General features: G+C 37.9%; 1 protein-coding gene across 2 annotated transcripts in view; it reads right to left on the bottom strand.

Moving 5' to 3' along the window:
* The window catches only part of LOC122215644 (agouti signaling protein), a 167,404-nt gene that overhangs the window by 46,094 nt on the left and 93,545 nt on the right, over positions 1 to 27,765 (bottom strand). Inside the window, exon 1 of one of the 2 annotated variants that reach the window (XM_042931197.1) lies at positions 26,588 to 26,699. The exons of the other annotated variant lie outside the window; for it this stretch is intronic. The gene's annotated coding sequence lies outside the window, so the exon portion shown is untranslated. Of the gene's footprint in view, positions 1 to 26,587; positions 26,700 to 27,765 lie in introns of those variants that run through there. 2 annotated transcript variants of the gene reach the window in all.

Here is a 27,765-nt window from a genome sequence, read left to right on the forward strand (position 1 = left end):
ATTTGTGGGTTTGAGCCCCACATCAAACTCCATGCTGACAGTGTGGTGCCTGCTTGAGGCTCTCTCTCTCTCTCTCTCTCTCTCTGCCCCTCCCCTGCTTGCTCTCATGCTCTCTCTCTCTCTCCTAATGTCTGATACATAGTAAAATCTCAATAAACAGTAACCATTATTATCAAAGGCGCTTGTCTTACTAGTACCATCAGTTTCTGCATAGGTATTCAAATTTGATAAACTATAGGCCTAGTGAGGACATTGTTCCTTTATTGCAAAGCTGTCACTTGTCTAAAATTAAATTTTGTGGCTTTCTTGGATGGAACTGTCTTGCAGATAATTTATGATGATGTTTTTAAAAAGTGTTTCTTGATGAAACCAATTTATTTTCACAGTGGTCAAGAAAATGCAATGGCTAATTAATATAAATTATGTACATAATACACAGGTAGAGTGTTTTTGCTAATATGGTCAGTTGATATATGAGACACAAGTTCTAAAATGGTTGTAGATCTACTGTTGTAGTTACAAAATATTAAAAAATCAATGGTGTTTGTATATGCCAACAATTAATTAAAAATGATAATAGCAAAACAAAGGTATCTCATTCACAGCAGAAAGAATTACAAAAATAAAATAAGAATACATTTAAGCAATTACAAGGATGTATATGAAAAAAGCTATAATGTCTACTGAGAGACACAGAAAAAACTTGAATAAGTGGAAAGACAAGGTATTTTCCTTGATAGTAAGAATTATTATGGTAAAAAAATTGCCCCCAGATTAATATACAAATTTAACACAATCTTCACCTAAATCCCAAGAAATTTTTATTTTTAAAATTTCCTCTGAGGTTCATTTGAGAAAACTGTGTTTCAAAGATTGTCAGCCCGTCTTGTTGTGCAATTTCAACTGGGATTAGGCCAGTGTGGGAGCCACAGAGAATACTCTTCCACCCTTTTATATAATTTCATTACAGTCATCTCAGAAGTCCTAGTGGGACAATCCCAGGAGTCCTCTTCAGTTGTCTTGCTTGATTTTCCCAAGCAAGTCCATTCTACTAGATCCCTAAGTCTGGAAATCCTCTTCCTTTTTTACTCCAGTCTCTACAGGGTCATTGAAGAAAACGTACACATGTTTCTGATTCATTGTTATGTTGTGATGATCATTCTTAAAAACCCTTTTGACGTCTTATAGACGCCTTTAGAGCCACTCAATAGGCCTGCCTAAGCCAGTCTTCTGGAACATGAGTACCACCTTCTACTTCATGGCTTGTGGAACAGAATAGCCTTGATTAGAAAGAACAGTCTGGCAGTCCTGAAGCTGGATGTGGTGAAGTCACATGGATCTTGAGAAGGCATACAAGCAAACACCAGCCCAATCCTCCTGAGGAGGCAGCTTATCTTTCCCTAAATGTTTCTCACAAGTTTCTCCTGAGCATCTTTTGCATTAGTATCACCTTAAGAGCTTGTTAAGAATTCCTGGGCCCCACTTTAGATCTACAGGTCTGGATCTCAGGATCTAGGTCCTTAAAGCATGTTTTTTACAAGTTTCTCTTCATGCTAAACATTCTAAAATGCTCCCTGCTCTGTCTCTAGTTTCAGAGTTGCTCAATCTGATATATACGACCCTTTAAACAGTGATTCTCAGAGCCCTTACCAGTTTTTTAAAAGGTACTTCACAGGCCCTCACAGAAAGACTCCTAAGGCCTGGACTATTTACAAGCTGCAGATCACAGCAGTTATAGACTTATTCTCAGTCTGCAGTCTTTATTTCATTTACCTCCCTCTCTATAGCCACCATTCCCAACCCCAGTTCTTTTAGGTTTCATAAACTCTAACAGCATTTCTAAGGTAAACACTGATATCCTAAAGGTAAACATTCTCTTTGTCCACAAACCCTGTCCATTCTTTCTTTAAAATATCCCCTACTCCTTTCTTTCTATTCCTTCTGCCATACCCTAGAGACCCTTATCACAAAAATTAGACTCACACACAGCCTTTTGTTAGTCTGTGTGATACCAGTCTTCCTTCTCTCAAATCTTTCCCACCTACTACTCCCTGCCTACCAGCTCAAAAGCCTAAAAGGACTCATGGTATTAACCATCTCAAGTCTAAACTCCTCTGTTTGTTTTCTGGGTCCTTTACAATGTATCCCATTTTGCTTATTGGACTTTATTTCCCACTATTGCACACAGGCTTCCCATTTATTGCCCACAAACACATCCTGTTCATTTCAACCCACTGGACAGATTTATCTCAGTGTTCCCAAGCATGGTATAAGGACTCAGGATAGGGGTCCAACTGACTCAACAGTTGGCATTTGTTTCCCTTTCAATGCCCTCTTTTTTTACATTTAATTATAATAAATCATTCAAGTATTTGTTTAAAGACTTCCCCAGTCTCTCCAGCTCTTATGACTTCCATATTTTTTGGGTAAAACAAAACAAAACAAAACAAAACAACAAAAAAGAAAAGGATAAAATGAAGGGAGGGAAGTAGAGGGAAAGGAGGAGAGAAAAACTCCCACAACACAGAATAGGCTTTAGGAGTTGCAAAAGCAGAGGGAAGAGAAGGAAAGGCTAGTAGTCTGATACTCCCACCCTGAAGTTATTCAGGAAACAATTCAGTTATGGAATATTCTTTGGCTTTCTCTGGTGCCATATAATCAGTGTCATTCTGTTCAGAACACATATATTGTCAGCGCTCCTTGCTAAGTGCTTCAGATGCATTCATTCTGCCTCCCGCATGTTAGTCCAGGATTCATTTCTTCCTGCTTCCCTGATTGCCCATATTGAGGTAAATGCCCACTTCTCCATGCTCTCCTGAGAAACTGTGTTTACTTTTAACTCAATATCTTATATTGAAAGTGCTTGTTTGTCACTCTAACTCTTAGACTGAAGGCCCAGGCTTACTTATCTTTGTATTAGCTGTACTTTTAATAGGTATCTAGATTGTACATGTAGATGCTACATAAATGACCTCTAAAATAACTAGACTGTAAGCTTTGGAGGGTGGGGACCATATTTTATACTTCTTGGTTTTTTTTTTAAGTTTATTTATTTTGAGAGAGAGAGAAAGGGGAACATGCACGTGTCCAAGTAGGGCAGAGTGCAGAGAGAGAAGGGGAGAGAATCCCAAGCACTGATACTGCACTGACAGTGTGGAGCTCCATGGGGACCTGACCTAAAATCAAGAGTCAAATGCCCAATCAACTGAGCCACCCAGGTGTCTAGCCTACACTTCTTGTTTTGTATTATGAATAAATAAGCTCAGTGTTTAGGTGTTCAGAAAAAGTTTGTTAATGTTAATATTTCTGTGCTCTGTTCCTGTCACCACCCACTCATAACCTTACCCTTGCCCATCAAACCCTGCTTACTGAGCTTTTGGTAAAGCTCAACAGACTTACTAACTGAGATTAATGCTGGTGGCCACTATGAGAGAGAAATAATAAACAAATTCATTAATTATACTTCTGTTTAGAAACTCCTGTATACTCTAATTGTTTAAATAAGAACTTCTGCCTCTTTTTCATACTTTGAGAGAAAAAACTTTAGAGCCAGGCAGAATTAGATTTGCCTGGCTCCAAAGCTTATTAGACTCATGCCTCTGCAAATGCACTAACTATTTGACCTTTGGTAAGGCCTTTTAGAGCCCTAAATTAAAAACGGAGTTGGGGGGGGCACCTGGGTGGCTCAGTTGGTTAAGCGTCCTACTTGTGATTTCAGCTCCAGTCAAGATCTCATGGTCCTGAGATCGAGCCCTGTGTTGGGCTGTGCAATGGGTGTAGAGCCTGCTTAAGATTCTCTCTCTCTCTGCCCTTGCCTGCTCATGTTCTCTCTTAATTAATTAATTAAAAAGAAAAGAAAAAATAAAAGAACACTGGTTTTAAAAATTGGAATAACAGGAGGCCCCTGGGTGGCTCAGTTGGTTAAGTGTCCGACTTAAGCTCAGGTAATGATCTCATAGTTCCTGAGTTCAAGCCCCATGTTGGGCTCTGTGCTGACAGCTCAGAGCCTGGAACCTGCTTTGGATTCTGTGTCTCCCTCTCTCTCTGCCCCTCCCTTGCTCATGCTCTGTCTCTTTCTCTCAAAAATGAATAAACATTTAAAAAATTAGAATAACAGTACATATTCTGTAGGATCATTATGGGACTTGAATGTGATAATATATATAAGGTATCTTAGCACCATACTTGGCACATAATAGGCATCAACCAAAATTAACTATTGCTTCTTGATCCTATCCTTCCTCAAGAGGGTCACCTGGGTCACACAGTATCTACTGGATTACAAGATATTATCTAGTCTAGTCTAAGATTAGGTTTCATGTTCCCACACTACCTGTTCCACAAGAACTATTAATCTATATCTATATACATTTGAGTGTGTAACATGAATGTACTTGGGAGTGTGTATATGGATGTCTATATGGCTGCCTATGTGTGTACATCTGTGTACAAGAGCCATAGGCTTCCAGCTATCCTCACATTTGATTTGAGAAACTTCAGAGGCTTAAGTTAAAATCACTAAATAGGGCACATTCTCCTCTCTTCTTGCTGCTTTCACCCCCACCTACCTGATTTCCCTGGTTAAATGACAATTTAGTGAAAAGTTCCTGGATTAAGCTATAGTGAACAGATTCCACTATCAACATGTAAAAGCAAACAGGAGAAATACTCTCCAGTATTATCAAGCTATAAATCCCAGATGCTGCTATAGCTCACAATGGAAAAATGATGAATGGGTGATGTTGTTTTGCCTCACTGGGGCTGAATGAAGGTAATGAGCAAGGGGATATTATCTCCAACTTCCCATTTTCTGGGGAGAGTAAGTGAGTAGAAAATTTATAAAGCTCAGTGAGTAGCTCCAAATTATCACATTCTGTTTGTGGCATCTCTCAATCTGGTCTGAGAGTCTGTGATAGATTCCACCACCACCCCCCCCCACCCCAATAATGCTGAAACCAAACCTCCACAGAAAAGTTAACAAAGCAATGAGAACTTGCTGGTCCAAGATCTGGAAGAAAAAAGAAGCTAAAAAAGGTGAGCTGGTGTTGGGGAAACCTTACCCTAAGGATAATTCCTGATTCCAAAAACAAAAACATCACTGAGGAGGTGAAAAGAGCTTTCAGCAATTTCCCTGACAGGAGTGGCAAGACAAAAAATTATTGTAAAGAGCATGAAAAGGAGGAAGGTCCCTGGTAAGCACCCCAGGTTTTCAATAGGGACCACAAAGGACTTTACCCTAGGAATGAAGAACTGGAAGTAGACCAGTCCTCATAAGGACTGAAGCTCAGTTTTAAATTTCTCAAACATTTATTGGATGAAGGTATTCAGGCTCTAACCCATCTGTTTGACAGAAATAAAAGTAAATCCTCTCTGAAGGGATATAATATTGTATAGAAGCTCAAGTTATCCCTGAAGTTCAGGAAGCTTTTTTGAAGAAATTGACAATGTGATTCTAATATTTATATGGACATGCAAAGGACCTAGGACCTAGAAGAACCAAAATGATATTGAAAAAAAAGAACAAAGTTAGAATACTTATACTCCTGAGTTCATAATCTAGCATAAAGCTACAGCAGACTTACAATAGAAGTATATAGTAATAGATTAATAAACAGAGTCAAGTCTAAAAGTAGACCTAGACATATACAGTCAATTGATTACCAACCAAGGCATCAAGTCAATTCAATTGGGAAAGGAGTCTACTTAACAAATTGTGCTGAAACAATGGGATATCTCTATGGAAAGAATTCTGATCTCTACTATACTCCATACACAAAAATAATTCAAGATGTATCACAAACCTAAATGTAAAAGCTAGAACCATACAGCTTCTAGAAGAATATCCTTACAACCATGGAATAAGCTTTCTTAGACATAAACATAAAATGTATCAACCATAAAAGTAAAAAGTGAAATATTGGACTTTAAGAAAATTAAATTTTGGAGCACCTGGCTGGCTCAGTCAGTTAAATGTCTGACTCTTGATCTTGGCTCAGGTCATAATCACATGGTTTTGTGAGTTCAAGCCCCATGTTGGGCTCTGCACTGACAGTGCAGAACTTGCTTGGGATTCTCTCTCTCCCTCTCTCTCTGCTCTTCCCCCCTCACACACACACACACTCTCCCTCCTTTGAAACTAAATAAACATTAAAAATTTTAAAAAAAGAAAACTACATTTTTTTTTTGTGCACCAAAGGACACCGTTTGAAAGTGAATAAGCAAGCAACCGAGAAAAAAATATTCCAATACATACACATGGCAAAAGATTTGTATTCACAAAATATGAAGAACTCCTACAGAGAATTCCAGGAAGATGGTGGAGTAAGAAGCACAAGAAATCTGTTTCCCCACCTAGACAACAATTGAACTGACAGAATTTGTCTAATGTAACTATTTAGGAACTCTAAAGTCTACTGAAGGCTTACAACTTCCAGGGGAAATCTTGCAAAATAAGTTGTGCTGAATTTTGGCTCTTAGCACAGTAGCAGCTACCTATGGCAGGCAGCTGTGCACGTTTTCCTGGAGAAGCTTGCATACGGCTTGCTAAACCAGGGTGGGCAAAAAAAAACCCCTGTCCTCCAAATAGGATCTGTGCTCTGATTGCTGATTCCTGCTTCTGATCACAGATGTGCAGACAAAAAAGTGGGTTGTCAATGTTGTTGCACTGCCTCTCATTGTTGCAAGCCCCTTGCTCTATAGCCAAAGTGACTTTCAGGACATTTAAATAACCCATTCCCCCTTTCATTTCTCTCTTTTTACCTTTTTGGAAGCCAAATGTTAAAGACTAGTACATTCAAAAACAACTGTATATACAAGGGAAATTTAAAAGTGACCATAAAAAAGGCTTAGAAAAGACCTAAGAAGACCTTAAGTTTATGCCTCAGGCTGATCCTGGGCAAAGAAACAGCTAAAAACAATCAACAAAACAAAATAAAAAATAACCAAAAAAAGCAAACCTTAGGAAAGGGGGGAAATGTGAATTCCACAGATAGCATTCCACACATTATTAGATTTAAGTGTCCAGTTTCAAAAAAAAATCACAAATAATACAAAGATATAAGAAAACATGGCCATTCAAAGGAAAAAAAAAAACAAAAACAGGGGCACCTGGGTGGCTCATTCAGTTGAGCATCCGACTTCAGCTCAGGTCATGATCTCATGGCTCACGAGTTCAAGCCCCAAGTTGGGCTCTGTGCTGACAGCTCGAAGCCTAGAACCGGCTTTGGATTCTGTGTCTCCCTCTCTCTGTGATCCTCCCCTGGTCATTCTCTCTCTCTCTCTCTCTCTCTCTCTCTCAAATATAAATAAACATTAAAAAAAAAAAAAACAAAGGAAACAAAAACAAATCAACAGAAGCTGTCCCTGAAAAAGAACTGATGTCAGATATACTAGCTAACTTTAAAACAACCATCTTAAAAATGCTTGAAGAACTAAAGGAAGATGTGGGAAAACTCAGGAAAACAATGTATGAACAAAATGGAAATGTCCACAAAGAGTTGGAAAACTTAAGAAGAAATCAAAAAGAAATTCTGAAGCCTGGGGCACCTGGGTGGCTCAGTTGGTTAAGCATCCAACTTTTGATTTTGGCTCAGGTCATAATCTCAGTTTGTAGGTTTGAGCCCCACATCAGGCTCTGCTCAGAGTCTGCTTGGGATACTCTCTCTCCCCCTCCCTCTGTCCGTCCCCCACTAACGCTTTCTCTCTCTCTCTCTCTTTCTCAAAATAAATAATAAATAAACATAAAAAAAGAAATTCTGGAGCTGAAATGGTGTAATTTCACTAAAGAAAAATTCACTAAAGGAAGTCAAAGGCAGATTTGTGAAGAGAAGACAGTGGAAATTATCAAATCTGAGGAACAGAAAGAAAAACCATGGAAGAAAAGTGAACAGAGCTTAAGGGACCAGTGGGACACCATTGAGTCAACCAACATATGCATTTTAAGGGGTGGAGGAGAGGAAAGAGAAGGGGATTGGGTTGGAAAGGGAATTGGGCAGGGGGAATATTTGAAGAAATATGACTAGATACTCCCCAAATTTGATAAAGGCATGAACATAAACGAGAAGTCCAACAAATGCAATTAAGATGAACTCAGAGACCCACATTATAATCAAATTTTCAAAAGACCAATACAAAGGTAGAATCCTGAAATTAGCAAGAGAGAAGCTATTCATCACATACAAAGGATATTCAATAATATAATTAGCATATTTTAGTGCACAAACTTTAAAGGCCAGAAGGCAGTGGGCAGATATGTTCAAAGTACTAAAAGAAAAAAGCTATCAGCTGAGAATCCTATATTTAGTGAAACTGTACTTCAAAAGTGAGGTAGAAATAAAGACATTCCTAGGTAGATAAAAACTGAGGAAGTTTGTTACTACCAGACCTTACCCTGCAAGAAATGCTTAAGGGAGTCCTGCAAGATGAAAAGACAAGACACTAGTCAGTATCTTGAAGATGTATGAAGAAATAAGGATTTCAATAAGGGTAAGTTCATGGGTGTTATAAAAGCTAGAACTATTCTAACAATGGCTTGTAACTTTAATTTTGTCTTCTAAATGATTTAAGAGACATTTAAAAATAATTATTACTCTAAAAACTGGTATTATTATAATTTTGAATTATAATTCTACATTTTGTTTTCTACATAACTTAAGAGACTAATGGGGTACCTGGTGGCTGAGTCAGTTGAGCATCTGACTCTTGATTTCAGCTCAGGTCATGATTTCACAGTTGTGAGACTGAGCCCCACATTGGGCTAAGCACAGAGCACAGAGCCTGTTTGGGATTCTTTCTCCTTCCCATTCGTGCTCTCTTTCTCTCTCTCAAAATAAATAAATAAACTAAAAAAGAGACTAATGAATTTAAAAGAATTACTAGTTAGTGTTTTGGGGCACACAATGTATAAAGACATAATTTTGTGACATAAACAACTGAAAGGGGTGGGAATGGAACTGTAAAGGAGCAGAGTTTTTGTACGTTATTGAAATTAAGCTGGTACAAGTTCAAATTAGAGTGTTATAACTTTAGAATGTGAAATGTAATCTCCATGGTAACCACAAAGAAAACAGCTATAGAATATACCCAAAATGAATGAGAAAGAAATTTAAACACTTCACTACAAAAAGCCAACTAAATATTAAAGGAGACAGTAATACAGCAAGTAAGGGACAAAAAAGTTATAAGACATATAGAAAAGAAATAGCAAAATGACAGCATTAAGTCCCTCCTTATCTGTAATTACTTTAAGTATAAATGGATTAAACTCTCCAATCAAAACACAGAAATTGACAGAATGGATAAAAACACATGACTCAACAATATGCTACAATATGTCTACAATATGTCTACAAGCGGCTCCCTTTAAATTCAAAGAGACACACAGACTGAAAGTGAAAAGATAGGGAAAGATATTCCATACAAATAGTAACTAAGAGAGTAGGAGTGGCCATACTGATATCAAAATAGACTTTAAATGAAAAAAGGCTACAAGATACAAGAAGGACATTATATAGTAATATTCAACACAACAAGAAGATGAAACAATTATAAGCATTTTATTTACCAAATGAGAGACATAGCATCAAAATTATGAAGCAAAAGCTGATAGAACTGAAGGGAGAAACAGACATAAAAATAAGAGTTGAAGGCTTCAATATTCCACACTCCATAAATGATAAAAAATAAAACCAGACAGAAGATAAATAAAGAAACAGAGGATTTTAAACAACACAATAAATCAACTAGTTCTAATAGACATATACAGAACACTCTATCCAACAAGAGCACAGACATTCTTCTTAAATGAACATGGGACATTTATCAGCATAGACCACATGTTAGGCCACAAATTAAGCCTCAAGAAATTTTAAAAGGCAGATATCATAAAAGTATCTTTTCTGAACACAATGAGATTAAGTTAGAAATCTATAACAGAAGTAAAACTAGAAAATTACAAATCTATGGAAATTAAACAACACATTTAAATAAGCAATAGATCAAAGAAGAAACCACAAGGGAAATTAGATAATGCTTAGAAATGAATGAAAACAAAAACACAACATGCAAAAACTTCTGGGACACAATGCAAGCAGTGCTAATGGGAAATTTATAGCTATAAATGGTCACATTAAAAACATAAAAGAACTCAAATATGACTTAAGTTTACAATTTAAGGAACTAGAAAAAACCAAACAAATCACAAATTTAACAGAAGGAAATAATAAAGATTAGAGCAGAGATAAATAAAATAAAAAAGCAGTATAGACAATGAAACCAAAAGTTAGATCTCCAAAAAGATCAACCACATTAACAAACCTTTAGCTAGGAAAAGTAAGAAAAAAAGAGAAGATTTAAGTTACTAAAATCAGAAATGAAAGTGGGGACATTACTACCAATTCTATAGAAATAAAGAAGAGTTGGGGCGCCTGAGTGGCTCCGTCGGTTAAGCGTCCGACTTCGGCTCAGGTCATGATCTTGTGGTTCACGAGTTCGAGCCCCGCGTAGGACTCTGTGCTGACAGCTCAGAGCCTGGAACCTGCTTCGGATTCTGTGTCTCCCTCTCTATCTGCCCCTCCTCCACTCACACTCTGTCTCTCAAAAATAAATAAACATAAAAAAAAAATTAAAAAAAAAAAAAGAAATAAAGAAGAGTTAAGAACAATACTATGAACAATTGTATGCCAACAAATTGGATAACCTAGATGAAATGGACAAATTCCTACAAACACAAAACCTACCAAGACTAAATCACAAAGAAATACTAAATCTGAACAGAGCTATAACTAGTAAGGAGATTGAATCAGTAATAAAAAAAATTTTCCAGCAAAAAACTCTGGATCTGATGGCTTCACTGGTGAAATCTACAAACATTTGAGACTACCAATCCTTCTTGGGGCGCCTGGGTACCTCAGTCAGTTAAGCACCTGACTTCAGCTCAAGTCATGATCTCATGGTTTGTGAGTTCAAGTCCTGCATTGGGTGAGCCCCACTTCTCTCTCTCTCCCTCTCTCTGTCTCTGTCCCTCATTCATTTGTGCTTTCTCTTTCTCTCTCTCTCTCAAAAGAAAAAAAAAAAAAGACTACCAATCGTTCTCAAACTTTTCCAAAAAACTGAAGTAAAAAGAATACTTCCTAACTTGTTCTATGAGGCCAGCATTACCATGATATCAAAACCAGACAAAGACACTACAAGAAAACTACAAACCAATATCCCTTATAAACATTAATATAAAAATCCTCAACATGGTACAAGAAAATCAAATTCAGCAGTGTGTTAAAAGATTATACACCCTGACTAAGTGGGATTTATTCCTGAATGCAAGGATGAAAGGAAAAAAGCCACATGATCATCTCAAATGATACAGAAAAAGCATGTGGTAAATACTCTTTTATGATTAAAAATAAAACACTAAAAAAACTAAGACTAGGAGAAGTCTACAATACAACTTCATATACAATACAGTTGCATATATAATTTCATACATTTCAATATAATTTCATATTGGCTATAACAAGAGCCATATATGAAAAACCCATAGCAAACATCATACTCAATGGTGAAACACTGAAAGCTATTCCTGCAAAGTCAGAAACAAGGCAAGGATGACCACTCTTGCCATTTCTATTTAAAATATTACTGGTGGGGCGCCTGGGTGGCGCAGTCGGTTAAGCGTCTGACTTCGGCTCAGGTCACAATCTCGCGGTCCGTGAGTTCGAGCCCCGCGTCGGGCTCTGGGCTGATGGCTCAGAGCCTGGAGCCTGCTTCCGATTCTGTGTCTCCTTCTCTCTCTGCCCCTCCCCCCTTCATGCTCTGTCTCTCTCTGTCTCAAAAATAAATAAAAACGTTAAAAAAAATTAAAAAAAAAATTACTGGAAGCTCTAGCCTGAGCAATTAGGCAGGAAAAAGAAATAAGAGGCATCCAAACTGGAAAGGAAGAAGTAAAATGATATCTATTTGCAGATGATATTCTATGTATAACACCCCAATGATTCCACACAAAAAGTGTGGATACAAAATCAACACACAAAAATCAGTTGCATTTCTGAATCAACAATAAGCAATCTGAAAAGGAAGTTACAAAATAATTCCATTTACGATAGCATCAAAAAGAATAAAATACTTAGGAGTTAACCAAGGATGTGGAAGACTTATAAAATGAAAACTACAAAACACTGCTGAAAGAAGTTAAAGAAGACATAAATAAATGGAAACATATCCTATGCTCATGGATTGGAAGACCTAATATTGTTAAGAAGACAATACTACCCAAAGTGGTCTACAGATCCAATGCAATCCCTACCCAAAGCCCAATGATGTTTATGGAAGAAATAGAAAAAAACAAAAAACATCTTAAAATTCATGTGGAATATCAAGGGACTCAAATAGTGAAACAATCTTGAAAAAGAAGAACAAAGCTGAAGGACTCACTTCCAGATTGTAAAACTTAATACAGGAGGCTGGGAAGATGGTGGAGTAAGAAGATCCTAAGCTCACCTTGGTCCATGGATGCAAGTAGATAACACTTACATGAGCATAAGTAACCCAGGAAACAACCTGAAGACTGGCGGGACACACTCCACAAATAAGGTAGAGAGGAGGCTGCACTGAGAAGGTAGGATGGACAGAAACATGGTGGGAAATGAAATGGGCCTCCACCCTTGCTGGGGTGGGGGTGGGAGGAAGTGGGCTTGGGCATGGAATATGGAGAGAGATACACTATCACACCAGGGAGCATGCACAGCGAAGATGAATCCTCATAACATCTGGCTTTGAAAGTGAGGGGATGAATTTCTTAAGTTCTTATAATCAGTGGGACACGAAGCCTTGAATTTTAAAAAATCAGCAGGCTCAATTCTGGGAGAACCTGAAGGATAATAGAAAGCTGAGTCCCTATCCTTAAAGATACCCATGACAAACAGCACAGAGAATACATTGTAGAAGGAGCAAGTTTGCAAAACACCTGGGCATATGGGAGGGAGAGTTGTTTACACATTTCATAGGGTGTCCTGAGGGGCAGGCATCACTGAGGGACTTCTGCAGGAAAAAAGGAGCTGGAAAGCGGTGTCTCCCTCCCCTACCTCTCATTATAAACACACGGACACCTGCAGGAACTAGCTCAGAGCTGACACTCACTGCCTAACTTGCTTAAGCAACCATCAATTTAAATATAGACTGCTATATGCAGAAAATGATATATACAAACCTAATGGTAATCACAAATCAAAAACGAGTAATAGATATGCAAAAAATAAAGGGAAAGGAATCCAAGTATATCACTGAAAAAAAGCCAGCAAACCATGAAAGAGAGCAAGAGAAGAAAGGATCAGAGAAGAATTACAAAAACAACCACAAAGCAAGTACCAAAATGGTAATAAAGAAACTCTGTATGTTAAAGAGCTGGAATTAAAATAAAAACTGAAAAATGGCAATAAATACAGATCTACTGTAATTCCTTTGCACATAAATGGACAAAATGCTCTAATCAAAAGACATAGGGTGATGGAATGGATAAAAAATAAAAACCCATATAGATTATGCTGCCTACAAGAGACTTATTTCAGACCTAAAGACACATGCAGGTTGAAAGTGAGGGGAGGGGCGCCTTAACCGAGGTTAAGCATCCAACTTGGTTTTGTCTCAGGTCATGATCTTGCAGTTTGTAAGATTGAGCCCCAAGTCAGGTTCTTGCAGACAGTGTGGAGTCTGCTTAGGGTTCTCTCTCTTTCCCTCATTCTCTGCCCTCTGCCCTGCTTGCACAATCTCTCTCTCTCTCAAAATATATAAACATTAAACAAAAAGAAAGTGAGGGAATAGAGAAAAATTCATAATGCAAATGGATGTTAAAGAACGCCAAGGCAGCAATACTTACGTTGAACAAAACAGATTTTAAAAGCAAGACTGTAACAAGAGACAAAGAAGGACACTATTTAATAATAAAGGGGACAATCCAACAAGAAGATATGACAATTGTAAATATTTATGCACCCAACATGAAAGCATGCAAATATATAAAGCAGTTAATACCAAACATAAAAGAACTTATTGATAATAATACAGTAATAGTGGGGACTTTAAGACCCCACTTACATCAATGTACAGATCATCCAAAAAGAAAATCAACAAGAAAACAGTGGCTTTGAATGACATATTGGACCAGATGGATCTAACAGTTATATTCAGAACATTCCATCCTAAAACAGCTGAATACACATTGTTTTCAAGTGCACATGAAACATTCTCCAAAACAGATCACATATTAGATCACAAACCAAGTCTCAAAAAATTCAAAAATATCAAAGTCATGCCATACGTCTTTTCTGACCACAAATGCTATGGAACTAGAAATCAACCACAAGAAAAAATATGGAAAGAGCACAAATACATGGAGGCTAAATAAAATGCTACTAAATAATGAATGGATCAACCAAGAAATCAAAGAGGATATAAAAAAATATATGGAGACAAATGAAAATGAAAACACAGTGGTCCAAAATCTTTGAGATGCAGCAAAAGCTGGGAAAGAGGGAAGCTTATAGCAATACAGGCTTACCTCAAGAAGCAAGAAAAATCTCAAATAAACAACCTAACATTACATCTAAAGGAGCTAGAAAAAGAACAAACAAAACCCCAAACCAGTAGAAGAAAGGAAATAATAAAGATTATAGTAGCAATAGGGGTGCCTGGGTGGTTCAGTCAGTTAAGTGTCTGACTTCGGCTCAGGTCATGATCTCATGGTCTGTGAGTTTGAGCCCCACGTCGGCCTCTGTGCTGACAGCTCAGAGCCTGGAGCCTACTTCTGACTCTGTGTCTCCCTCTCTATCTGCCCCTCGCCCCCTCACACTCTGTCTCTGTCTCTCAGAAATGAATAAATGTTAAAAAAATTTTTAAAGATTACAGTAGCAATAAATGAAATAGAAACTAAATGAAACAAACAAACAAACAACAACAACAGAACAAATCAATGAAACTAGGAGTTGGTTCTTGGAAAAGATCAACAAACTTGATAAATCTTTAGCCAGACTTTATATATATATATATAAATATATATATATATATATATTTATATATATATATATATATATATTTATATATATATATATATATAAAGGAGAGTGAGGACTCAAACAAAATCAGAAATGAAAGAGAAAAAATAATAATTGACCCCACACAAATACAAATAATTATAAGAGAATATTATGAAAAATCATATCCCAACAAATTGGACACCTAGAGGAAATAGATAAATTCCTACAAACACATAACCTCCCAAATGGAATCAGGAAGAATAGAAAATTTGAACAGACTGATTACCAGCTATGAAGTTGAATTAGTAATAAAAAAACTCCCAACAAACAAAAGTCCAGGACCAGATGGCTTCACAGGTGAATTCTACCAAACATTCAAATAGAATTAATACCTATTTTTCTCAAACTATTCCAGAAAATACAAGAAGAAAGAAATCTTCCAAATTCATTCTATGAGGCCAGCATTACCCTGACCCCAAAACCAGATAAAGAAAAAGAGAACTACAGGCCAATATCTCTGATGAACACAGATGCAAAAATCCTCAACAAAATATTAGCAAACCAAATCCAACAATACATTAAAAAAAAATCATTCACCATGATCAAGTGGGATTTATTCCAAGGATGCAAGCATGATTCAATATTTGAAAATCAATCAATGTGATACATCACATTGATGTAGCATAAAAACCATATGATCATTTCAATAGATGCAGAAAAAGCATCTGACAAAGCACAACATCCATTCATGGTAAAACCCTCAACAAAGTAGGTTTATAGGGAACATACCTCAACATAATAAAGGCCATATATGAAAACCCCACGGCCAACATCATTCTTAATGGTGAAAACCTGAGACCTTTACCTCTAGGGTCAGGAACAAGACAAGGATGTCCACTCTCATGACTTCTATTCAATATAGTACTCGAAGTGCTAGCCATAGCAATCACACAAGAAAGAGGCAACCAAATTGGTAAGGAAGAAGTAAAACTTTCATTATTTTCAGATGACATGATATTATATATGGAAAATTGTTATGACTACACCAAAAAACTACGAGAACTGATAAATGAATTTGGGAAAGTTGTAGGCTACAAAATCAATGTATAGAAATCTGTTGCATTTCTATATACTAATAATAAAGTAGCCAAAAGAAATTAAGAAAACAATCCCATTTACAATGTATCAAAAAGAATAAAATACCTGGGAATAAACTTAACCGGAGGTGACATCTGAAAACTGTAAAACATTGAGGAAAGAAATTGAAGATGACACAAACAAATGGAAAATATTCCATGCTCATGGATTGAAAAAAAAAATATGGTAAAACCTTGGATCTTGAGTAACTTGTTCTGTGAGTGTTCAGCAAGATGAGCAAATATTTCTAATAAATTTTAACTTGATAAATGAACGATGTCTTGCAATATTAGTATATGATGCCAAATGTCACGTGATCACAACTGAGCCAATGGTTGTTGAAATTCGCTTTGATATACGAGTACTTTGGATTACAAGCATGTTTCTGAAATGAGTTATGCTCACAAACCAAGGTTTTACTGTATTGTTAAAATGTCTATACTATCCAAAGCAATCTACAGATTTAATGCAATCCCTGTCAAAATACTGACAGCATTTTTTACAGAACTAGAACAAACAATCCTGAAATTTGTATAAAACAACAAGAGTCCCCCAATAGCCAAAGCAATCTTGAAAAAGAAGCAAAACTGGGGGTGCCTAGGTGGCTCAGTCAGTAAACATCTGACTCTTGATTTTGGCTCAGGTCATGATCTTATGGTTTGTGAGATCAAGCCCCTTGTCAGGCTCTGCGCTGACAATGCAGAATTCTCTCTCTCTCCCTTTCTCTCTGCCTGTCTCCTGCTCATGTTTGCATTCTCTCTCATTGTCTCTCTCTCTCAAAATAAATAAATAAACTTTAAAATTTTTAAATGTTTATTTATTTTTGAGAGAGAGAGACAGACAGAGTGTGATTGTGGGAAGGGCAGAGAGAGAGGGGGACACACAGAATCCAAAGCAGGCCCCAGGCTCTGAGCTGTCAGCACAGAGCCCAACACAGGACTTGAACCCATGAACCACAAGATCATGACCTGAACCAAAGTCGGATGCTTAACTGACTGAGCCACCAGGAACCCCAATAAATAAACTTTTAAAAAATAAAAAAAAAATAAAGACAAAACTGGAAGTATCATAATTCCAGACTTCAAGTTATATTACAAAGCTGTAGTAATCAAAACAGTATGGCACTGGCACAAAAATAGGCACATTGGTCAATGGAACAGAATAGAAAAAGCATAAGTAAACCCACAATTATATGGTCAGTTAATTTTTGACAAAGGAGGCAAGAATATGCAATGGGAAAAAGACAGTCTATTCAACAAATGGTGTTGGGAAAATTGGACACCTACATGCAAAAGTATGAAAATGGACCACTTTCTTACATCACACACAAAAATAAACTCAAAATGTATTAAGGATCTAAATGTCAGACCTGAAACCATAAAAATCCTAGAAGAGAGGATAGACAGTAACTTCTTGGCATTGGGCATAGCAACATTTTTCTAGTCATGTCTCCTGAGGCAAGGGAAACAAAAGAAAAAATAAACTATTGGGATTACATCAAAATAAAAAGCTTCTGCATAGTGATGAAAATAATCAAGAAAACTAAAAGGCAACCTATGGAATGGGAAAAGATAAATCCAAGTAAAACCTTGGATTGCAAGTTACTTGTTCTGTGAGTATTCCGCAAGATGAGTAAATATTTCTGATAAATTTTCACTTGATAAACGAGATGTCTTGCAATATGAGTCATACTTGATGCTGAATGTCACATGATCACAACTGAGCCAATGGTTCTTGAAATTTGCTTTGATATATGAATGCTTTGGATTACAAGCATGTTTCCAGAACAAATTATGCTCACAAACCAAGGTTTTACTGTATTTGCAATGATATAACCAATAAAGGGTTAGTATCCAAAATACATAAAATGTTATAAAACTTAGAACCCAAAAAATTAATAATCCAATTTAAAAATAGGTAGAAGACATGAACAGATATTTCTCCAAAGTAGACACACAGATGGCCAACAAATACATGAAAAGATGTTCAACATCACTCATCAGTAGGGAAATGCAAACCAAAACTACAATGAGAAAAAAAAAACTACAATGAGATATCACATCATACCTGTCAGAATGGCTAAAATAAAAAACATAAGAATCAGCATGTGTTGTAAAGAATGTGGAGTAAAAGGAACCCTTGTCCACTTTTGGTGAGAATACGAACTGGAGCAGCCATACTGGAAAACGGTACAGAGGTTCCTTAAAAATTTTAAAATAAAACTACTCTATAATCCAGTAATCACACTACTGGGTATTTACCCAAGAAATATACAAACACTAATCAAAGGGATACATGAACCCCTATGTTTTTTGCAGCATTATTTACAATAACCAAATTATGGAAGCAGCCCGTGTCCATCAATAGATGGATGGATAAAGAAGATGTGGTGTATACATACAATGGAATATAACTCAGCCATAAAAAATAATAAAATCTTCCCATTTGCAACAACATGGGAGGACGTGGAATATAATGCCAAGCAAAATAAGTGAGAGGAAGACAAATACATATGACTTCACTCATATGTGGAATTCACTAAACAAAACAAACAAAGGGAAAAAAAAGAGAGAGAGAGAGAGAGAAAAAAAACAATAAACAGACTCTTAATTATAGAGAACAAACTGATGGTTACCAGAGAGAAGGTGGGGGGAGGGGAGAATGGGTGAAACAAGTAATGGCGATTAAAGAGTACACTTATTATGATGGGGACTGTATAATATACAGAATTATTGGATCACTATAGTATACCTGAAACTAATATAACACTGTATGTTAACTATAATGGAATTAAAATTTAAAAAAAACAACTTAAAAAAAGCTGGACATTAAAATATGCTACTTACCTAACTATAATAAATATAAAATAAGGAATAAACCCAGTGAATGAACTGCCAGACCTCTACACAGAAAACTATGAAACATTATCAAAAAATCTTAATAAGACTTCAGTGAATGGAGGGCTATACCATATTCATGGATAGGAAATTTTAATAAAGATTCCCTTATTAGGGGCTCCTGGGTGACTCAGTTGGTTAGCATCCAACTTCAGCTCAGGTCATGATCTCACAATTTGTGAGTTTGAGCCCTGCACTGAGTGAGTTCAAGCCCCACCTAGGGTGAGTTCGAGCCCTGCTTTAGGATCTGTGTTGACAGTGCAGAGCCTGCATGGGATTCTCTTTCTCTCCCTCTCTCTCTGCACCCTCTCTCAAAACAAACAAACAAAGATTCCCATATTAATGTATAGATTTGATACAATCCCCCCAAAAACTCCCAGGAGGGTTTTTTGTTTGGTTTGGTTTGGTTTGGTGGAATTTGAAAAGTTTTTCTAAAATTCATTTGGAAATGCAGAAGTTTAAGACTAGTTAAGACAGTCTTGGGGAACACCAGTAAAGAAATTATTCTACCATGTATAATAATTGTAACAGTATGGAACTGGCAGAAAGACATACTAATAGACAAATAGAAAAGAATGGACATTCCAGAGTCAGATCCACATGCAAACAATTGGTTAATTATAAAAGTGAGGAATTAACAGCCTTTTCAGGACATGATGCTAGGTCAACTGAATATCTATACAGAGGGAAAAAAAAAAAGGTAATTTGACATCATGTCATACCCCAAAATCAATTCCAGGTGGACAACATAGACTACTTTGCCACTAGCCGCAATTAATTAATTCAATTAACAGTGAATAAAATTTAAAATTCAGGGCATCAGACATACTAGCCACATTTCAAGTGCTCTGGAGCCACACGTGGCTAGTAGCTACCATACTGGACAGCACATCTAGAGAACAGTTCCATCACTGCAGAATGTTCTATTGGACAGAACTGTTCTAAGAAGAAATCATAGAAGAATATCTTCATGAATTTATGTAAGAAAAATGTTTTAAACAGAATAAAAAAAAAAAAAAAAGATGTTAACTGGGTGCCCGGTGGCTCAGGCAGTTAAGCATCGGACTCTTAATTTCTGCTCAGGTCACGATCTCACAGTTTGTGAGTTGGAGCCCCACTTTGGGCTCTGCGCTGGCAGCACAGAGTCTGCTTGGGATTCTCTCTCTCTGTCTCTCCCCCTCTGTCTCTCTCTCTCTCCCTTTCTTTCTCTGCTCTTTCTCTCTCTCTCTCTCAAAATAAATAAATAAACAATAAAATTTTATAATTTCTTTTTTTTAAGGTTTATTTATTTTTGAGAGACAAAGTGTGGGTGGGGGAGGGGCAGAGAGAAAGGGAGACACAGAATCCAAAGCAGGCTCCAGGCTCCAAACTGTCAGCACAGAGCCTGACATGGGGTTTGAACCCACAAATCATGATCATGACCTGAGCTGAAGTCAGATGCTTAACTGACTGAGCCACCCAGGCACCCCAGACATTAGACATTTTAAAAAATAAAAGGTATTAACTATAAAGGAAAAGAAAACTATAAAACTATGAAAAACTGGACCTCATTAAAATTAGGAACTCCTTTTCAACAAGTAACACTATGAAGAGAGTAAAAATACAAGATGCAGAATGGAATAAGAGCTAGGCTAGCGTGAGGCAAGTGAAGTACTTGGTGTGGACACAAATTTTTAAGGAGGTGCCAAAAATTCAGTAATCAAGACAAGCAAGATATTAATGTAATATTTTTACAAATAAAAATTAATGCCAAAAAACCCCCATGATGACCAAAATATCAAAATTTTAAATAAAGATAGGATCAGTATTTCCATTGTTTGCTTCTTTTAAAATGTTTATTCATTTTTGAGAGACAGAGTGTGAGTGGGGGAGAGGCAGAAAAAGAGGGAGACACAGAATTCAAAGCAGGCCCCAGGCTCTGAGCTGTCAGCACAGAGCCTGACATGGGACTTGAACCCACAAACCATGAGTTCATGACTTGAGCTGAAGTCAGGCACTTAACTGACTGAGCCACCCAGGTACCTCCCTATTGTTTTGCCTCAAGCTCCAATGTGACTTGAGAGCATTATGGGAAATGATATTTGCAACACGTACACAAGTATCTAATATTTAAAGAATTCTTATAGACCAATACAAATGTCAGACAATCCAACAGAAGAACAGGCTCAAGACTTGAATATTTCACAAAACAAGATATCCAAATGGCTAATGAATATGTTAAAAGATGTTCAACTTTGTTATTCATCAAGAAAATTAAAATTAAAAACAAAAGCATTCCACAAAATATCCACCAAAATGGCTAAATGTAAAAGAGACAACACCAAGTGCTGGTGAGGATGTAGAAAAAACAGAAGTCTCAGACATGGCTGGTGGGAGTGTAAAATGATTTTGGTCTTGGGAAAATGACTTTGAAAAACTGGCAGTATCTGTTAATATAGAACTTACACATGTCCTATGACCCAGCAATTCCACTTCTAGATAACTCAACAGAAATATATTCATATATTCATCAAAAAACTATTCAAGAATGTTTTCAGTAGAACTGTTCATAATGGCCCTCAACTGGAAACCTAAACATCCATTAATAAGGGAATGGATAAACACATTGTGGCATACTAATTCACGAAATACCATACAAAGAGAATAAGCAAAATATTACTACATAAAATAAACAAATCTTATAAACCCAGTATTAAGCAAAAGAAGTCACACATTTAAAAAGTACATACACACATATATATATAAAGCCCCCCAAACAAGCAAAACTTAATCATGGTGTTAGAAGTCAAATTAGTGGTTACCCTTGGAAAGAAAGGGACTTAAAGGGCCTGAGGGTGTTCTGGGTGCTGATAATGTACTATTTCTTTTTTTTTTTTTTAATTTTTTTTTTAATGTTTTTATTTATCTTTGAGACAGAGAGAGACAGAGCATGAACGGGGGAGGGGCAGAGAGAGAGGGAGACACAGAATCCGAAGCAGGCTCCAGGCTCTGAGCCATCAGCCCAGAGCCCGACGCGGGGCTGGAACTCACGGACTGCGAGATCTTGACCTGAGCCGAAGTCGGACGCCCAACCGACTGAGCCACCCAGGTGCCCCTCTTTTTTTTTTTTTTTTTTTTAATGTATATTTATTTTTGAGAGAGACAGAGACAGAGTGCGAACCGGGGAGGAGCAGAGATAGAGGGAGACACAGAATCCAAGGCAGGCTCCAGGCTCTGAGATGTCAGTATAGAGCTTGATGTGGGGCTCGAATCTACAAACTGTGAGATTGTGACCTGAGCCAAAGTCAGATGCTTAACCGACTAAGCCACCCAGGTGCCGCTGATAATGTCCTATTTCTACATCTAGGTTCTGGTTTCCTGGGTGTGTTCACATGGTGAAGACTTTTTTGCTCAACAAAAACAGAAAAACTTTCAATGAAAACTTTATTTAAAAGAAAATAAAAATATTTCCAGACTATTCAGGAGCTCAGAGAAGATGAGGATTTTAAAAGCAAGCAACGAAGTGATAAAGTCAGTTACCACAACGTACTCTCTCTCTCTCTCTCTCTCTCTCTCTCTGACCTGGTTCTCTCTACCCCAGCTAAGGCAGATACTTTTGGTTGTCATCTTATCCACAAGCATCCTTGCAAGTAGGGGAGGCTAGTCTTCGCTTTCCCATTGGATGCACAGGATGGCAGCCCTGAGCAGCTCAATGACTAGATTAAAGCCTCACAGGCAGTTAAGGTAGATGCAGTACCAGAAACTGGTCCCTTCATTTCTGCTCCTGAGCTTTGTGAAAGAGGACCCCTGTGAGCCAGGCCACCTGACCACTCTGAGGCTAGGCTCCAAGCCATGAATGCCTTCACTAGGGTCTAGTGAGTTTTTCTCTGTGTCCCTAATTTAAAGTGATGGCGAGGATGGAGATGGCCTCTTAATTTATTTCACAGTTGAACCCACTTAAAGCAGATAGCCAGTCAGTCAGCACTGCATACACTTCCCTGGAAGCAAATGTCAGGTGGTGCAACTATAGGACATAAGGAGTCAATTTCAAATAACCGCTTTTCTCCCTTCTAAAAGCCCAATTACTGACAATTGAATGAGGCCCCATGGCACTTGAGAGCAGAATAAACCAAGGGAAGATTAAAACATGTAACGCCTGGGATTCCGTCTGCAACAACTATTTCTAAACAAATGAATAGAGTCACACTTCTCATCCTTTCTTCTCTTAAACAAGATTCAAATTGTGGTTTAGAATGTTTTGAATTTAGTACTTTCGCTTCAAGCTGATTCTTTTTAAAAACACCTGAATATAAAGAAAGAATCTGTAAGCACGGGTTTGGAGAACAGATGGAGACGAAACTGGTGGCTGCCTAGCAGGCAATTTATGGCTGAATCCTGCCTTGTGGGGGCCATTAGAGGGGCTTATGGAACTCTCCACCCTCTGCCACACTCCCACTTTTCTTCTTTTTCCTCAAGATAGCTGCCCTATGAGCAACACGCAGACCTCTAGGGGCTAGGGGGATTATTTTGGCCCCCAGACCCAGCTACGCAGGTATTTAAATAGGATATACTATAGCTTTACAGTTCTTTCCAATTTTCTCCCCAAAGTCTCAATAAATCTTCCCTATCCAACTGAAGTCTGCTTTCTCTCAAATCATAATCTACTTCTTTGTATATATTTTCCTCTCTGAATTATATTCTTTCTTATTTCAATCAAAGATGAGACCCTAGGCTCTCCCTATCCCTCACGCCCCATCTGATTTTTTAGTTCCTATATTCTATTTCTCTTTTATAAGAACTCCTCTCTCTTTTTGACTAGTGTCCTGGCTCTTGTTCTTTACGTCTTTTGCCCAACTCTGAATACTTGGCTTCTTTGCTTCCATCTCCCGGACTCTAACGGCATCTTTGTTAGAATGCTTACCCATCCATATGCAGAAGTGCTTGGAAGAGACAAACATGCATGGTGTAACCAAGAGATGGGGCAAATTTTAGGTTATTTTAACTTTTGAGATTCCTCCAGAGTTTCTTGAAGAACCAAAAACAGCCCTTCTCCCAGAAAGACTGCATTCTAACTCAGAGCCAGTTACACAAAATGGGGGTTATTGCACTCGACAGCAAAACAGCCAATTAAAAGTAATTGTCTCAATCTGGGTTATACATTTCCTTATATCCTTGAATTTTCAGAGCCCCAAGGTAATAGAATCCCGAATGTAGTTTCCTAGACCACAGGTCTGCCTTTCAAAGCCTCAACCTGACAGATACTGAAACCAAATACTTCAACCTACGATTTACTTCTTTTGGGGTAAGGGTCGATCTCCTTTCTACATCTGTCTGACAGGATGTTTGAGTGACCAAATCAAAAGGCTATAATGGGCCCCCATTCCTGATAATTACCTTTGCATGGGGCCTTCCTGCCGACGATTGTGCCCAAAGTGAAGCCATCAGTGTTTAGTGTCCCGATCCTTAATCAGATCCCTGTGGTTTAAGCAGAGAAGATGCAGACACTCTCCTTACCTTCAACGTGAGTCAGTGTCTTTTCCTTTATTTTCAGAGCAGTTTGACCAAAGGAACTATCGCATTCTCAGGGCACAGCCTGGTTAGGAGATTTGTAACTTCATGCTTCCAGGGTTCCATTTCTCCCTGGATTTGCTCTTCATATTGTCTGTGTTGTCGGCTCATTGCAACATGGCCGCTCCCTCCATGAAGGTTCTTCTTTCCCACATGTATCTCAACAGAGCTCTGAGTTCTGGCACGGTGAAGGGTAGAGACCTAAAGCCCTCTCTTCTCTGGTGCCATCTCACCTATCCGCCTACAAGGCATGGGCAGTGGCCAGCTGTTTTTACAATAATTTAGGTGCTTAAATATTTAGAAAAATTATGCACCTAAATAAGAAACTGATTCCAAAACTCCAATTAGTGGAACATGCCAGGCAAAAATCACCTAGGCACCAAGGCTTGGGGGAAATTTTTACTATAGAAGAAATGAACAAACAAAAACCAGAAGATATAAAAGAAGAAGGAAGGAGGAGGAAAAGAGAAGAAATTGAGTCCATAGATATACTAAGTATAGATATCGTACTGTACCAAAACACCCGCTGAGAAAGAGAAAGAGATTTCTTCTTCCCACACTGGGGCTCACCTCTCACTATACAGGCCCCTGTCCCAGGAATCGTCAGTAGCAGTTCTGTGGTCAATAAAAGATAATTCCAGATCAAAAGAAGGGTTCGGAAATCAAGACGTTGTTTATAGATCAATGATTCTCCAAGTGAATCCGGGGATCTCTGGTGGGTCTGCAAAGATTCTTCCAATAGTTTTGTGGGCTGGGTCAAAATGCAAGACACAGAAGTGTGTTGGGTGTTTTTTTCCCCCCTTTGAAACATATTTTCCACTGTGGATTTCAATCAAAACTTAAAAGAACCAAAACAAGCATGTTTAAAGGACTATAAAGGAATATAAATAATTGACAGGAATTCAGCAAAAACACCTCAAAAATGTTTTCTTTTGTTTGCTGGCTTGTTTATTTAATCCACTAAACAGGTAAGATTCTTTTGTTCTGTTCAAGTAGTGTAAGGACTAAAACTCTCAAGACTCACCAGTCCAGATGAAAAGGTGAACCTTACAAAGCATACCTTTTTGAGAGGAGGAAAGTCAGGTCCTTTCTTCCCTGAGTTTCTCATTTCCCAGTGTCATTTACTTCCTGGTCCTCTCTCTCAGCACTGCTTTCTAGTTTAATGTCCACATCTCTGAAGTCAGAAGCAGCCACTGCCAAGAAGAACCCTTCTCTGCTGCCACAGCTGTCTTTACTCAGGTTTCTTTTCCAGGGAGCAGGAGCTCAGGTGTGGGGTGAAGGGGATGTCAATTGAGGCTGCAGCTTGGGAAGATCTGTTTTTCCTCATCCTAGCCCCACAGCAAAAGTTAACCCCAGTAGAGCCTGGACTGCTGGAGAGGACTTTTTGAGTTATTTAATAACCCGATTATTAGCCATAAAGCATGACAAAGCTTCCAGGCCATGAGATAAAATATAATACTTACAGCTAGGTCTGCCTTCCCCTAACAGAGCAGTGTCCATATTCAGCTATTTGTTGGACCAGTTTGTACAGCCATAATTTCTTAGAAGGATTTTAAACAGACAGGCTGCCTACACCATAGGTAAAATAGTGTGGAAGCTCTAAATTGCAATGCACTTGGAGACCTCTAATTGGATTTTGCTGAAGTATGTGCAATATCATTTACCTATCTGTATAATTCTTTCATGTGTACACAGTGCTCTCTGATAGTTCAGATGCCACCCTGAATTATCCAGATTCTGTTAGCCCTCTTGATCCTTTGGTGCAGACCCACCCAAGAATAAAGGAAATGATGTTCTTCCCACCTTGTTTGATAAGGTGAAAACAACTTGTTCACTCTTTCAGTGTGACTGGGGGAGGGAAAGAAAAGAAAAGAAAGAAAGAAAGAAAGAAAGAAAGAAAGAAAGAAAGAAAGAAAGAAAGAAAGAAAGAAAGAAAGAAAGAAAAAAGCCAATCCCAACATCTGGATGGAATTTATTACATACCTCTCTGGGACCCCCTGGTTCTTGAATGTTTCAGCTAATGATTCTTTCTTCCAAAGTCTGCAGTGGCTCAATGACTCAGCCTGCCAGAGAATGATACTTTGCTGCCAGTTACTGCAAGTTGGTTTAAATAGGTTGTCAAGATGCTGTAGCTGTGACCAAATCCCTGGCAGGGGGAGGTGGGGCAGCACATGCCACGTGAGCATGCTTACATGTTTCTGTGTGGATACCCAGTGGGAGGAGTATTTGCCACTTCTGGAGAAATTGGAGGTTCTCTACTACATTGCTTGGTGTCCCATCCCTAGAATATGACTCATGCAGTCAAGTCCACAAACATGTTCATGTCTTGAGGAGAAGATCTATGTTTGATTACATTTATGGCTAATGTTTCTGCATCTCTAGGGTAAAGCAGAAAGAGTGTCAGCTCTGCCACTTACAAGCCTTAGGATTTTAAGCTAATTTATCTGGTTTCTCTGAGCTTCAGCTTCTTTATCAGTAATGTGGGTAAATAATATCCTCAATGGAGATACAGGGGAATGAATTGAGATAATGGTATGTAACTTGATTGTGGGTTTCCATGAACAGGAACAGCATATGAACCTGGGGTGGCACATTCTGGCAAAGGAGAACACTGACTTGAAAAAGGAAGACCCCATAATTATAATGGGAGCCCAGGGAAGGGGTCCAATGATTGCCAAGTACCGCTGTCTTAATGCAACTTTTCTGAGAATATTTGCTCTTAAGGCAGAATGGAAAAGGCACTGAACTGGAAGTTAGGAAATCAACGTTCTAGTCCTGACTCTGGTAACAACAGAGCTAGATAAATTTGGGCAAGTCATTAAATCTCTTTGTGTCTGTTTCCTCATGTATATAACTGTGATATTCATACTTTCCCTTTCCAAAGCATAGTATTATTGTGAAGTTTAAATATGATGGGGTCTATACAAGAAAATATTAAACATATAAAAATAAAAATATAACTTATTTGGGTCAAAACTTCAAAAGAATCCTGCCAACCCAGTAGTGGCTAATACACTCTAGTGAGCTTGTCTGAAACTTAATTTAATACTGTTTTTGTGGCTGACCAGAATATGACTGGCAATGCCTCACTGAACTCACCCAAATAGCCAGTCCCTTGGGTTCTGTGTGTAGTCCTTGAAGGGCAATGAGAAATAATATCA

The sequence above is a fragment of the Panthera leo genome, chromosome A3 (genome assembly GCF_018350215.1).
Source record: "Panthera leo isolate Ple1 chromosome A3, P.leo_Ple1_pat1.1, whole genome shotgun sequence".
Classification (NCBI taxonomy): domain Eukaryota; kingdom Metazoa; phylum Chordata; class Mammalia; order Carnivora; family Felidae; genus Panthera; species Panthera leo.